Consider the following 15,367-nt stretch of genomic DNA (forward strand, 5'->3'; position numbering starts at 1 on the left):
ATGGTGAAAGAGAGGCAGGGATGGTAAGAGAGAGGCAGGCATGGTGAGCGGGAGGCAGGCATGGTGAAAGAGAGGCCGTCATGGAGAGAGATTGGTGCGGTGGGAAAAAGAGAGGCATGGAGGGAGGGATAGAGGGAGACAGAAGGAGGTAGAGGGATGGGGAGAGAGCAGTAGAGAGGCAGGAGGAGAGAGAGGTAAAGAGAGGACAAAGAGGTAGCAAAGTCAGCAGGCCAGCAGCTACTGAGGGGTTTGAATTGAATGTCAATAAAGATAAGCAAAAATTACACATTAATAATTCAAATACTGAACTATATTGTGTGCTTAAACATATTGGACATTTTGTTATTCTATGCATACTACAAGTTCTCAGATAAGAATGTCATGTTTAACAAGATGTACTGCGTGTCTGAATTGCCCATCTTGTAAAGATAACTGAGCTTATTTTTAATATGGGGGGGGGGGGCAGGTTTGTATGTGTGTTTTCTTTTGTGCAAAGATGAGGTTAGTGTTTTTTTGCATTTTTTTACATTCATTATTTTGTAAGTTTCACCTCTTTTGTCCAAGCCAAATCATGCAACATCCATATCAAGTTGTTACAGTGCTTCCCCACTACATTTAGTATATCCCAGGTCAAACCAGTGAGTCTGATTGAATTCACGTGAGTACAATTGTACTCCAGGCAGTCAGTGGGAATATTATTTGAATAATGAAGCAGCAGTTGTTTGACTGTTTAATTCCATGAATTCCATGTGGATTAGTTGTCGCTGAACACCACAGATTATCGTCTAGGGTAGGGTAGCTAGCTGTATTTTCATTTCTGATACTGATTTGCTGTTTGTTATATGGATCATCAATCTCTCAAGTCACTCTGTATAGTATGGCTTTGCTCCTATCAGGCCCAGTCACTTGACATGCGATCGTCTTGGCTGCTTTCTGATCCAAGTTCTCCAACCCAGAATCGTATTTTTCCGTACATCCCAACCAGATATCCCAAACATGAACACAAACAGTCACAATGTTTTAATGTAATTATTTAAAGTAATTGTTTTAATGTAATTACTTCAAAAGTCTCACATAGGCAACCTGCGCCTGTTAGTCACATCCACTCGTAACTCTGGCGTCGAAACTGCTCACAGACCATTTGATGATCGATACGAGACATCCATGTGATTCTCGAGATTGTCAAAACAAATCTGTGATCCTGGGTATGAGGTAATGTCAATATGTTGGAAATGGACTTTCCCCACAGCCGCTCGTTGTGTTCAGCCAGGTCTGATTGTTGTGTGAACACGTCCGGGGTGGTCAGCAAACCCTCCATCTTCTGGTCTGCGTCAAATCCACTGTACCACAAAAAACATGCTAACATATTATCCCTGTTTATAAACATGTCATAATCATTTTGGCAATTTTAAGAAGGAGGATGGTTTGCAAATAAGTTCTTAGTAACAAGAGGGAGCAATGTGAACATAGTAGGGTTATTGTAGGTGAGGTGGCCTTGAGTTTGATCAATGGTGTAATCTTTATTGGTACGATATGAGAAACACTTAAGCAGAGGTATTAGACCATCCCCCATACAGACTTGATAGCCTTCCTCATCACTCTCAGTATCGAGTGCTTGCTTCCACTAAAACCACATGTTCATAACGCTTTAGAAAAGAAGCCTGGAGGCTGAGATTGTCATTCCAAAATGGTGATCTGGTGACCTATTTGGTGAACCATTTCTTTGCCGATTTTGGTGTGTGCTTCGGGTAATTGTCTTGCTCCAAGATCGACCTGCGGCTGAGTTTCAACATCCCGCAGAGGCAGCCAGGTTTCTGGTTGAAATGTCCTGGCACTGGGTGGGGTTCATGATGCTGTTGACCTTAACAATGGCCCCGGGGCCACTGGGAGCCAAACAACCCTGGAACATCAAAGATCCACCACCTTTATTTTACAGCTGGATTGTTCTCCGCTCATACCTTCTCCTTTCGCCACCCAAACCACCACTAAAGAGCAAAGAGCTGTACAGTCATGTTGAGGCACAGAGAGAGAAGCATGTAGAGGCAGAGAGAGAGAAGCACATAGAGGCAGAGAGAGAGAAGCACGGAGAGGCAGAGAGAGAGAAACATGTAGAGGCAGAGAGAGAGAAGCACGGAGAGGCAGAGAGAGAGAAGCATGTAGAGGCAGAGAGAGAGAAGCATGTAGAGGCAGAGAGAGAGAAGCATGTAGAGGCAGAGAGAGAAGCATGTAGAGGCAGAGAGAGAGAAGCATGTAGAGGCAGAGAGAGAGAGAAGCACGTAGAGGCAGAGAGAGAGAAGCACATAGAGGCAGAGAGAGAGAAGCACGGAGAGGCAGAGAGAGAGAAGCATGTAGAGGCAGAGAGAGAGAAGCATGTAGAGGCAGAGAGAGAGAAGCATGTAGAGGCAGAGAGAGAGAAGCACGGAGAGGCAGGAAGGGAGTGACCTTATGACCATTACCAGGGCTCTTTTCCTCCCACAGCCAAGTCTGGTTTCAAAAATATTAATGGGGAAAGCTGAGAGAGCACTGCCATAAAACACACACACACAAATCACACACACACACATACAGGCAGCCATGTACCCACATTTTTCAAATTCCTCCAAAATATCGGAAAACCAAAAGAGAGGATGCTCAGTGTTCCCCCGATGGTGTAAGACCTGTGTGGCTCTGGCTCTCACTGGTTTCCCTGACATCTCCGACCCGTCAGGTGACTGTCTGAAGAGCTCAGCCGTGCCGTATTATGTCACCGCGTTGACTGTAATGAAACTGCCTCGGTAATTGACACATTTTCTCAGAGACTCTGCCGCGGAAAGCCGATGTTTTGATCATTGAGGTGTTGCTACTCAAATCAGTCCTATTACAACAACACATTCTCCCCCGCTGTGAAATAAATTATTTCTGACAGACACAGCAGCCTAATCAGTCTGCTTGTCAACAAATTGCCTGTTTACTCATTGGAAGCTTGTTGACGACATGGACCAAGTCTACACGAGGCCCCATCCATTACGCCCTGAGAGGCCGTCTGTAGCCGGCCGGCGTTGAACATACACCCAACATGCTTTCAGAAAACAGCCGCCCACGACATCGCTCTACTCCACGTAATAATTTACACATATTTATTTTTCTGGCTTTACTTCAATAATTGTCCCCAGAAAGCAGCGATGGATGATGACTGGGGATGAAAGTGCCCGGGGAGGGGAGAGAGGAGGGGGGAGAACTGAGGAGAAACACAAATCAAATCCAGACATACAATTTTAATGTGAACCCCGCATGCAGGTTCAAATTCTTTGGTACAGTGGTTGCTCTTAAAAACTGAGAGTTGATGTCTATATATTTTTTTTAAGTTCTGCATATATATTTAGCGTACTATATTCAAATGATACTGTAATTCAATAGATTTGTAAGCCATTGGTAATAGATATTTTAGAAATAGAAAAAAAAGATCTGGGAATGGAAAAAAAAAAGTCTGATTGGATGGAATTATTATGGAAATGCATTTTAGTGAAGTATAATCTTCTTTGTTAAAATCTAGGTTGGCTGCCAGTAGAATGAAGATTGGTTTTAGATGGCCATGCAATGTCTACATTAGTTATATGGTTACTGTGAATGTAGGTCAAATATCATGTGGACTCCACAATAAAATGCTCAAAACCAATGGCATTATCTTCACTCATTCTGTCCATATTTGAGCCAGTTAATACATATTGCCATTTTATAGATTATAGCGAAACAAATTGGGGGGTTTAGGAGATGATTGGAGGGGAGACAGGAAGGGTGAGAGCTAAAGAAGAGTAAGTAAACACAGGGGGTGAGAGCCATGATAAGAGGAAGAGTGAGTAAACAGAGGGTGACAGCCATTATAAGATGAAGAGTGAGTTTACACTGAGGGTGAGAGCCATTATAAGAGGAAGAGTGAGTTTACACAGAGGGTGAGAGCCATTATAAGAGGAAGAGTGAGCAGAGGGAGAAGATGACGGGGTGATGAAGACCGTTAAGCTGAGGGAGAAGATGAAGGAGTGATGAAGACCATTAAGCCGAGGGAGACAGCAGGATTTAGGAGAGGAACCAAAACAGCAAATGAGTGATGGATTGAGAAACGGAGTGAAGAAAGGACTGGGTTGACCAGAACAGATGGGCAAGGCCCTGCTCAGAGAGAACAGCAGATGCCACCCAAAATGCCCCAAGCACCTCGTTGCCAGCCAAGCCACAAACACTAAAGAGACAGGGACTCAGGCTCGACAACAACCCCCAATGTCCCCTCCCAACACACACACACACACAAACACACAGGTCAGTGAGTCTTCCTTGTTGAGTTATGCAGTGGCTATAGGGTCAATGGGCACAGTGACCAATCACAGATGAGCATATGGCGGCAGACATGCCAGTTGCCCTCCAGGTCATTGGCTGAGGCCCAAGACGGCTGTACCTTGTGTCTGCCAGGTCAAATGACAACATTTACATGTTTCATCCTTTATTTAACCAGAGAGGTCATGTTGAGATTTGTATCTGTCTTAATTGAGTGCCGGCCAAGAAAAAGGCATGCATAGCAGAATACAAGACAAAATACATCAGAAAAAGTTAACAAGCTAAAATGGTGCAAATTCATGGGACCGAACAAGCAGGTTTAAAAACATACTATTGGTTTTCAGCTGCCTTTCAACTTTTGATTTCAGATAATAATTTGCATGAAATAATCACATTACTGATCCTAGGAAAACCTTTTCCAACATGATGTGGCAGAAAAGTAAAAAGGCCTTTTCCTTGTTTTGGAGACATTGTATAAAATGTGAGATCTTAGAGAACTTAGACAGCAGTGGCCATTTCCAAGGAATTTACATGTATAGCGCCTTTTGGAGAATATATAGACCCCTTCACCTTTTTGCATATTTTTTTGGTAGGGACTGAATTAATAATTTATTACATTTATGCCATCAATCTACACACAATACAGCATTGTGAATTGTGAAAATAAATGCACACGTTTTCAGACCCTTTGTTTCTTTTCACTTTCTAGGAGCACCTTTGGCAGCGTCTTCAAAGACACTCCAGCAGTGTCTTGGCTGCTGGCTTTAGGTTGTTGTCATGCTGAAAGATGAATCTTTGCTCAGGTCTGAGGTCCTGTGCCCTCTGGATCAGATTTCCTTCAAGAACCTCTCTGTATTTTGCTCCGTCCATTTTTCCCTCAGGTCGATCCCTGCTGCTGAGAAGCAGCCCCATTGCATGACGCTCTCTCCACAGTGCTTCACTGTGGTATTCGCCAGGTGACCATGGCACATGACAATCAGACTTAAGAGTTTGATCAGACCAGAGTATTAATTCCCCTCATGTTCTCAGTCCTTCAGCTCTAGGAAGGGTCTTGTTGGTTCCAAACTTATTTTATTTCACACTGATTGAGCCCATTGGGCTCCTGGGAACATTCAATGCTTTAATATCAGATTTGAATATCAGATTCGACACAATTCTATATCTGAGGTCTACAACAAGTACTTTAGACTTCATGGCTTGGTTTTTACTCTGACATACATTCTTAATCATGTTCAATCAAACTCAAGGATAATCACAGGACACAAGATGCACATGAGCTCAGTTTGAAGTGTTAAATTATTATTTACATGCATATTTATTTTTTATTTTCAATAAATTGGTAAACATTCCAAAAACATATTTTCACTTTGTCATCATGGGGTATTGTGTGTAGACTTATAAGAATACAGTGGATATAAAAAGTCTACACACAGACAAAAAGTCTACTCACAAATGCCAAGTGTTGGTGAGTTTTTTTTTTCCCCTCAAAGATTTCAGTTAGTTTTTCAATTGAATTGTTCACGTTATAGGTCACATTAAAGGTGGAAAAGGTTCTGACATGATTTATCTTTGTCTCGTTCTTTTACATCACAAGAACCTGGCATTTGTTATTTTGTGCATTTGATAAATGAAATACTTTTTGAAATGAATTATAAATTATGTCTATAACAACAAATTGTGGAGGAGGTGAAGGGGTCTGAAAGGCTCTGATTATATAGTGTTTATTTCTTTATACTTTATATGTGTGTAGGCCAATCCTCTTGTATTTGAATGAATTTGGCCAAGTCATTATTGAAAATGAGAATTGGTTCAATAAAGGTGAAATGCAAAGTACATATAAGAGCATTATTTTAGTATTTTATATACTATTATTATTAAGAGTCACTCACTGGATTTGCTGTCTGTTATGTTTCAACTGGCATTGGTTGAACATTGTAATAGTTTGATTACCACTATTTGCAACAGTCTCTCAGTAGTGAATATTAAGCAATTATTGAGACATTAAATCACATAAACTGCACAGCCATAAAAAATCCCATAGACATATTAAATGAGAAAATCAAGGAATTTCATCAGCCACAGTAGCTATAAAACAATGAAAAGGGGTATCCACAGGGATGCCTACATTAAATTAATGTCATATTTAATTACAATAGGGTTGGATTGCAAAATGACATTAACCTTTCCAAATGCCCGAGGTCTTCCAGAAATCATAACTGAATGATTCCTGAATTTTCTGCTTATTCCCGTCTTGTTTCCAGGAATCTTTCATGTTAACCGCAGAAATTCATAAACATGTACTGGAATTTTGTGTCCATACTGGGTTGTGCTTGTCAGGTTCTGTTAATACAAATGTTGGTGCCGAAGATGTTCTCAGGCCCATAGTACGAGACAATCGACTCATGTTGCGCGTCTCCATTGCAGTGTTCTTCTTTGTCGCTCAGGGAAGAGGAGAGGCCATGTTGTATAGCGTTGTAAAGAATGGGTTTGGTGTGTATGGTGCTGCATGAGGTGCGCGTGCCAGGTGATTTGTAGAAGATCGCCATCTAGTGGAGTAGAAGGACACAAGCATTCAAGAAGGGGATTCCATCAAAAACGCTTAGGTCGTTATGTACAACAATACAACAGTTATGAAACAATTAATGTATTTATTTAATCAATTCCATCATCAAATAATGAAAATGAATAAGGAAGTATCTACTGTCCCCTCTATGATTATTTAGATGATAAGCAAACACCCAGAAACAAAACCTGAAAATCACAATTTTAACCTCCACACACACTGAGTCAGTTATACATCAACAAACTAACATGTCCTTGCTTTTTTACAGTAGCATCATACATAACGTTATCTGACCATCCCTTTATGTTAATCCCTTGGGCATGTGTCACCTGTGTTTCACAACTTTCTGGGGTAATCTGGAATTACAATGTAGGTTTTTACTGTTATGCTGATGACACACAGAAAAACAGAAATGCTTGTTTTAGGACCCAAGAAACAAATTGTTTTGTTGGCAGATCTCATTGTGAACCTCGACGGCTGCATGGTTGTACCCCAAAAAAACTGTAAGAAACCTCTGCATTACCCTTGACCCTGACCTCTCCTTTGATGAACATATAAAATATATCTCAAGAGTTTCTTATTTTCTTTCTTACTTTCTATCAAAAACAGATGCAGAAAAACTAATCCATCCTTTTGTTACTTCTAGATTAGATTACTGCAAAACTCTTCTTTCCAGTTAACCTGATAAATCAATAAATAAACTTAAATTAGTGCTGCACACGGCTGCAAGAATCCAAACTAGAACAAAATAATTTGAACACATTACTCCAGTACTAGCCTCTTTACACTGGCTGCGTGTTAAGGTTTTATTTTTACCCTATAAATCAATACATGGACTTGCTCCTACTTAGCTCGCTGAAATTATCCAGCCATACATACCTACACGTAACCTTAGATCGCAAGATGCAGGCCTTTTAATCATGCCTACAATTTCTAAACAAAGAGCCGGAGGCAGGGCTTTCTCACACTGCTGTGCAATGATTTGACAAATTAAAGTTAGAAATGTATACTCAGTTCAAACTTTTAACATGGTCTATGATTAAGTGTAGTCTGGCCCAGGGGTGTGAAGGTAACCAGGAAGGCTTGATACTGTCCACCCTTGCTGTCTTGCCAGGTGGGCACTCATCGCCACTGGGATGCCCTCCCTCCAATGCCATTCGGGGGCGGAATCACTGACTTGTTGTTGTCTCTCTGTTGCGCCCATCATGCAATTGGGCTGAACCCTGCAGGCAATACTCTGGACTCCTTTCAGGGTGGTTGTGGTTGGTGGGTGTCCCTTTGGTTGATGCCTGGCAATGTGGGTGGATTGATTTCCTGCCTGTTGGGCCCTGTCTGGGGCCTCCCCTGGATAGGGCCACAGTGTCACTGGACCCCCCTGTCTCAGCCCCAAGGTCTTACACTGCTATATTACTCTGCCGGGGGAGTAGGGTCCGTTCTCCTTCTCCACTGTAAATCCTTGTAGATCTAAGGAATGCATTTCCTAAATTTTCCCTGTCTCTTGCCCTGTTTAAACTTAGGAGGACATGAGGTCTTGGCCCACATCTCCGGAGTACCAGGCTTGAAGGACTCAGCCCACATGCATTTATTAATTATTACAATCTGTACTCTTAATATGTTCACCTGGGAAAGCCAGAAGAGGACTGGTCACCCCTCTGAGGATGGTTTTTCTCTAGGTTTCATACTAAATTAGGTCTTCTTAGGGAGTTTTTCCTAGCCACTGAAATTCAACACTATTGTTGTTTGGTCCTTGTGGTTTAAGGCTGGGTGTTTTGAAAAGCTCTTTGTGATACCTGCTGATGTAAAAAGGGCTTTATAAATACATTTGATTGATTGATTGATTGATTGGGGTCCACCCTCCAAACCATTAAATCATCAAACACTGGTGGAGCAAATTCTGGATACTCCAAAAAAGTAATAGAGCCATTACAATTATAATAGGGACATGATGGTATGCTGCTGATACATTCATGATTATTTCAATACAAGACGTACACATTATATATGGATGATTATACTGTTTACTTTTGAATCGACTGTTCGACTGTATAGATAAAAACTGTTGGCTACAACCTTCAGTAGGGTTATAGTAAGCCTAAAATAAAACTGTTTATGGTTATATTGCAACTATTTCTGGTGGATTTTCGAAGTACGCATCTGTGCATGCTTTTTGGGGTAATATAGGCGAGATCACAACCCCTTGGGCAGTAAAAGACTAGGGGTTTCCACGATTCTCTCGTATTTTCACTTGATGAAAAAGTCAGTTATCGTCACCTACATGGATAGCTACTGTATCATTGTCATTCATGAATGAAAGAAAAACTAATGTTGTTACGCCATGAGATGAAATAGCGTTTGCAGTGTAAAGTTCATCTTCAGTATCGCTAGCAATTGCTAAATTCTTATGATTATTCCAATTAGTAAGTTAGTAGATACTGGTAAGTCTATTACTGGCTAATACGCTGTTAAAACAGCCAGTGGCAAAAGCCATACAGTTCATAGATGCTATTTGTGGTGGAGGTGAACTTAATAAGAAACGTTAGTCAGTTTAACACAATGCTTAATGGTGTCTAGTGAAATATTCAAACTTGGCGTGATACTAACGTGTGACGAAATGTAATGTTGAGACACTATACCAACACTTAGCAAATGTATAGCTTTGTGGCGTAGTGGTTAAAAACACTGCTTTTCAGGGGGGAGACCCCAGTTCAAATCCTGTGAAGGCAACAGCACGTATCACTTCTATTTGTGTGCTGGCTGAACTAGGCTTGCCTAGTGAAATTCAACACTACTGCTGTTTGCTCCTTGGGGTTTAAGGCTGGGTGTTTTGTAAAAGGACTTTTTGACATCTGCTGTTGTAAAAAGGGCTTTATAAATACTTTTGATTGATTGACTGATTGGTTCTCCTAGCAAACTTCCCCCTTTTCTGGGACGGCAGCCAATAGCCGTTCCTATCTAGCTGAGCTCCTCCCACTATCATTTAACAGGACTCAGTCAAACTCAGCTAACGGTAGAATCACTTTGTGACACCTCTACCACAAAATCTGCTTTTACCTTTCTTCCCAACTATCCACACATTTCTTTTCCTGCACTCAGGCAAATATCACCATTCAACTACCTGAAATTGTTTTTGGTCAATGTCAGTTAAACCAAGATCCTTCCCTTGGATTCTGCATCTCATGAGAGGCCCTTCTAAATCTGAATGATTACACCAAATTCTGCATTGTAGTCTTGTACTTTGTCATTATTTCCCCCGTATATATGTAATGACACACTCAATCCTTTCCTACCACACTTTTGTTTGGGAAAGTGGTAATTGCAATCTCACTGTTCACCCTATATGTTCTTCTAACAATATAATGAGAAAACCTTCCTTTCTCTGTCTCTGGTAGCCCTACAGGCTCTGTTTCCCTTCTCATCCACTCTTATCTATTACGCACACTCACACTTTTGCACCCACATTTGCACTCACTGCCTGCTGGTCCCCACCTCCTTCGCTGGAAGATGTTATCTTATGAGGCGTCACAAACTTCTAGTGGTCCACCCCTCTGTGATACACAAAGAGCATTACCATAGAGATCAACACACTTAACCTCACCCTCTCAAACCTTCAAACTCTTTGGAGCAGTATCTATGGGGCACACAAACAACAATTCTCACTGAACGCACACACTTCTTGGCACTCATACACACCTCTAGGTGCCTCACAGCGTTTTTTTTTTACTCCACACACACTTTTATGTGCCTCACAGCCTATTTTACTTGTAAATATTCTGCTTTCCTCTATTTGCCTTATTGCACATATACAGGTGCTGGTCATAAAATTAGAATATCATCAAAAAGTTGATTTATTTCAGTAATTCCATTCAAAAAGTGAAACTTAAATTTATAAATTAATTCCACACAGACTGATATATTTCAAGTGTTTATTTCTTTTATTATTTTGATGATAATAACTGACAACTAATGAAAACCCCAAATTCACCATCTCAGAAAATTTGAAAATTACTTAAGACCAATACAAAAAAAGGAAATGTTGGCCAACTGAAAAGTATGAACATGAAAAGTATGAGCATGTCCAGCACTCAATACTTAGTTGGGGCTCCTTTTACCTGAATTACTGCAGCAATGCGGCGTGGCATGGAGTTGATCAGTCTGTGGCACTGCTCAGGTGTTATGAGAGCCCAGGTGGCTCTGATAGTGGCCTTCAGCATTGTTGGGTCTGGCGTATCGCATCTTCCTCTTCACAATACCCCATAGATTTTCTATAGGGTTAAGGTCAGGCGAGTTTGCTGGCCAATTAAGAACAGGGATACCATGGTCCTTAAACCAGGTACTGGTAGCTTTGGCACTGTGTGCAGGTGCCAAGTCCTGTTGGAAAAATAAATCTGCATCTCCATAAAGTTGATCAGCAGCAGGAAGCATGAAGTGCTCTAAAACTTCCTGGTAGACGGCTGCATTGACCTTGAACCTCAGAAAACACAGTGGACCAACACCAGCAGATGACATGGCACCCCAAACCATCACTGACTGTGGAAACTTTACACTGGACTTCAAGCAACGTGGATTCTGTGCCTCTCCTCTCTTCCTCCAGACTCTGGGACCTTGATTTCCAAAGTAAATGCAAAATGTACTTTCATCAAAGAACATAACTCAGCAGCAGTCCAGTCCTTTTTGTCTTCTGACGCTGTGTCTTGTTCAAGAGTGGTTTGACACAAGGAATGCGACAGCTGAAACCCATGTCTTGCATATGTCTGTGCGTGGTGGTTCTTGAAGCACTGACTCCAGCTGCAGTCCACTCTTTGTGAATCTCCCCCACATTTTTGAATGGGTTTTGTTTCACAATCCTCTCCAGGGTGCGGTTATCCCTATTGCTTGTACACTTTTTTCTACCACATCTTTTCCTTCCCTTCATTTCTCTATTAATGTGCTTGGACACAGAGCTCTGTGAACAGCCAGCCTCTTTAGCTATGACCTTTTGTGTCTTGCCCTCCTTGTGCAAGGTGTCAATAGTCGTCTTTTGGAAAGCTGTCAAGTCAGCAGTCTTCCCCATGATTGTGTTGCCTACAGAACTAGACTGAGAGGCCATTTAAAGGCCTTTGCAGGTGTTTGGGGTAAATTAGCTGATTAGAGTGTGGTACCGGGTGTCTTCAATATTGAACCTTTTCAGAATATTCAAATTTTCTGAGATACTGAATTGGGGGTTTTCATTAGTTGTCAGTTATAATCATCAAAATTAAAAGAAATAAACAATTTAAATATATCAGTCTGTGTGGAATGAATGTATACATTATACAAGTTTCACTTTTTGAATGGAATTACTGAAATCAACTTTTTGATGATATTCTTATTTTATGACCAGCACCTATAGTATTGCCATTTGTACTGCATTTGCCTTCATTGCACATTTACACATTCCACTGGTAATATACACTCACCTAAAGGATTATTAGGAACAAACTGTCTGAGGACAGAAAACCGGTGTCCTCATTGCTGGGCACCAAGAGCCGAGAGAAACCTCTCAACTAATTACAATCTGAAGAGCTTGGCCGACAGAGCTAAAAAAGAACCGACAGAACCAGAGAGAATGTAGTCAGTGATTAGAAGAGAGGTGAGTTTTGTTTGAATTAAATGAATTGACAGACACTTATGAAAAGGTAAGCGTATTATCTTACAAGTCAGTGTGTTTTTGTTCATCATTTACTACCGGTATTTAGTGTGCTTTATTTGTTGTATTTTAAATAGCTCTGTCAGGGTAAAGGCTAGCATATATATTATTATATATTTTGTCAATGGAGACCATAAAAATAAACACAGATTTAGAAAAATAGTTGTATTCATTATTATAAAGGCAAACAAGTATTCATTTTAGATGCCCTGGAGGCACCAGTTCATCAAATCTTTAAGACTTTTGCATTTTATTTCACATATACATTACAACAAAACAATTGTGCAATTTAACTTGTACCTGGAGTGTGGGGACGAGTCGTGATATCTAATCACAACACTGTAAGAGTGTTAAAATAGTTCAGTGTGAATAGTATTTGAATTTTAAGAAACAACTGTTGTAAGGGTGTTGTTATTAATTCTGTCATTGTTGTTATTTTTCTAATTATTTTGTCAAAGGGGACTGACTTGTTGTGTCCTGACCATGAAGAGAAACTGAAACTATTCTGTGAGACTGGGGGGGGGGGGAGTATGACAGCCATAAGTTTCAACCTATCAAAGAGGCAGCTTCCGCCAGGAAGCAGGAACTCGATGAGGCCGTCCGGCTCCTCACTCGTGACAACAGCCGCATGAAGACCCGGACCAATCAACAGGAAGAAGAGATTGTTTAAACCATGACTAAGTGCCTTCAGCTCACAGCTCACAGTTTGAAGAGTTGCACCAGTTTCTGAGGAAGAAAGAAGACAAGATAAAAAAGGACCTGAAAGAGAAACAAAGGAGTGCCTTGGAGAACATGACAGTGAATTTAGAAAGTATGGAGGTCATGGTGTCAGAGAGAACAGAGATGGGGGCAAGGCTGAGGTCTGCTCTGGCAATCCTATGTGGCCGTTTCCTTGACTGGTGGAATGACAGGGGCCTTTCCGAGCTGGAGGGGCTGAAAGAAAGAGATGTGAAGCCACCACCAAAGGCCTGTGGGAACATGACCGAAACCCCCAGGAGGCGCCCATACAGGCCCAGAGTGGGTGACCTGAAGGCGATACCTGATTCCCTCTCCCTGGGCCCCTATGAGTCTCACCTGCAGTTCTTGGTGTGCAAAGGAGATGCTGAAGGTTGTCAAACCTCTTCCAGAGCGACTCACACTAGAAACATGCAGTGAAAAGCTGAACATCTTAAATGATGGCTGCAGTATACTTTGGTCTAATAGAAATGCAACATCAGGTGTAAATGAGACTGCAGAGGCAATTTGTAATAGTAGTTTTAGGACTGGGCAGCACTGCTGGGAAACAGAAGTGGGAATCGGGGATTCCTGGGAAGTGGGAGTAAAAAAAAAAAAATACGTTCTTAAATACTGTGATAACAAATATACCATTGTCAGCGGGTCTGTAAAAACAAAAGTCACTATGAAACTTAAACCGAGAATCATTTTGATATACCTACATTTTCCAACCATGCAACTTTCTTTTTACAATGCAGATGGCATGAAGCTTATCCATACTGCAACCCTTTGGCATTGGATCGTGTAATGGCATGAACGGCAATGGTAATGGTTTGTGACCCACCCGAAGATGCTCATAGAATTCCTCCCACCTTATTCACCATTCCTTAACCCAATTGAGGAGTTCTTTTCAGCACGGAGGTGGAAGGTGTATCACAGTAGACGCCTGCAGAGGACAGATAAGGCATTCCATAAGATCTTTCCCACGTTGCATTGCAAGGGAAAATATCTGGTGAGATGTGGATGAGAATTTGTGAGCCGGCAGACAGGAACGTCTGGATGTGTAGAGACAGCACTAGAACAGTGTTGTGGGCAAAGTTGTGCCTTAGGGGTGTTTCCTGTGTTTCTTTCTAATTAGTTTTTTTTTTCTCCTTTGTGCCCCTTGTCTTTATCTTATTGTAAATTACTTAGTTTTTTTCTTTTATAAAATAGCACTAGTAAAAGCTGGGAAAAACAAAATCCTGTCCAGTCTCTTTCAATCAATAACCCACATACAGTAATATGTCAATAGTACTGTTGAAATTGATATGCCATAGAAGTGCAGCCGTGAGCATTTTCAATACAGTAACTCTCATCCAAACTGTAGCATAAGTTTACATCAGGTAATACTGTCAAAGTACACAGTTACATTGACAACACGTCTAAACATTTTGACGACCTTGTTTGTGAACAATGACTTATCATTCTGATGAGAGATGTACTAAGGATTTGTAGTGACTGACTAGCTTTAGAAACATATCTATTGTATATTGCAGTTTGAACAAATTGTTCTGAGAAATGCACTTATTATTTTGCACATGTTAGGGATGATGTGAAAAACGCACCAAATCGACTGAGAAACTGTAATACAGTGCTGTGAAAAAGTAGTTGCCCCCTTCTGGAATTCCTCTATTGATTAAACACAATGTTTTCAGATCTACATACAAAATGAAGATCAAGTTAGCCAACACCCATGTTAACCTTGTGTGAAAAAGTGATTGCCCTCTTAGTGACTCAATCAACCCATAAACCAAATGTAATTGATCATTGGATTCAATTAGAGCAGACACACCAAGGCTTGATTACTGCCCTATTTAACTTAAACATTCTTATATAGAACCTCACAATGTGAAGCAGACTACAAGGTCTCAGCAAGCAGCTCATCGTGCTGTAATTGAAAAGACCGGAAAAGACGAGAAGACAAGTTATTGAGAATTGAAATACAACAGTCTGGAAAGAGTTAAAGCCATTTCAAAGGCTTAGGGACACCAGTGAACCACACTGGACGCCATCACCAAGGGGGACAAATACCTTTTCACAGCACTGTATTTAAAATGAATACAAATGGTAACAAACCATGA

The 15,367-nt window shown here is 41.0% G+C and overlaps 1 pseudogene; it reads left to right on the forward strand.

Moving 5' to 3' along the window:
* The first annotated feature begins 13,063 nt into the window (after positions 1-13,063).
* LOC105023889 lies at positions 13,064-15,330 on the forward strand (annotated as a pseudogene).
* The last annotated feature ends 37 nt before the right edge of the window (positions 15,331-15,367 follow it).

The sequence above is a fragment of the Esox lucius genome, chromosome 12 (assembly GCF_011004845.1).
Source record: "Esox lucius isolate fEsoLuc1 chromosome 12, fEsoLuc1.pri, whole genome shotgun sequence".
NCBI lineage: Eukaryota > Metazoa > Chordata > Actinopteri > Esociformes > Esocidae > Esox > Esox lucius.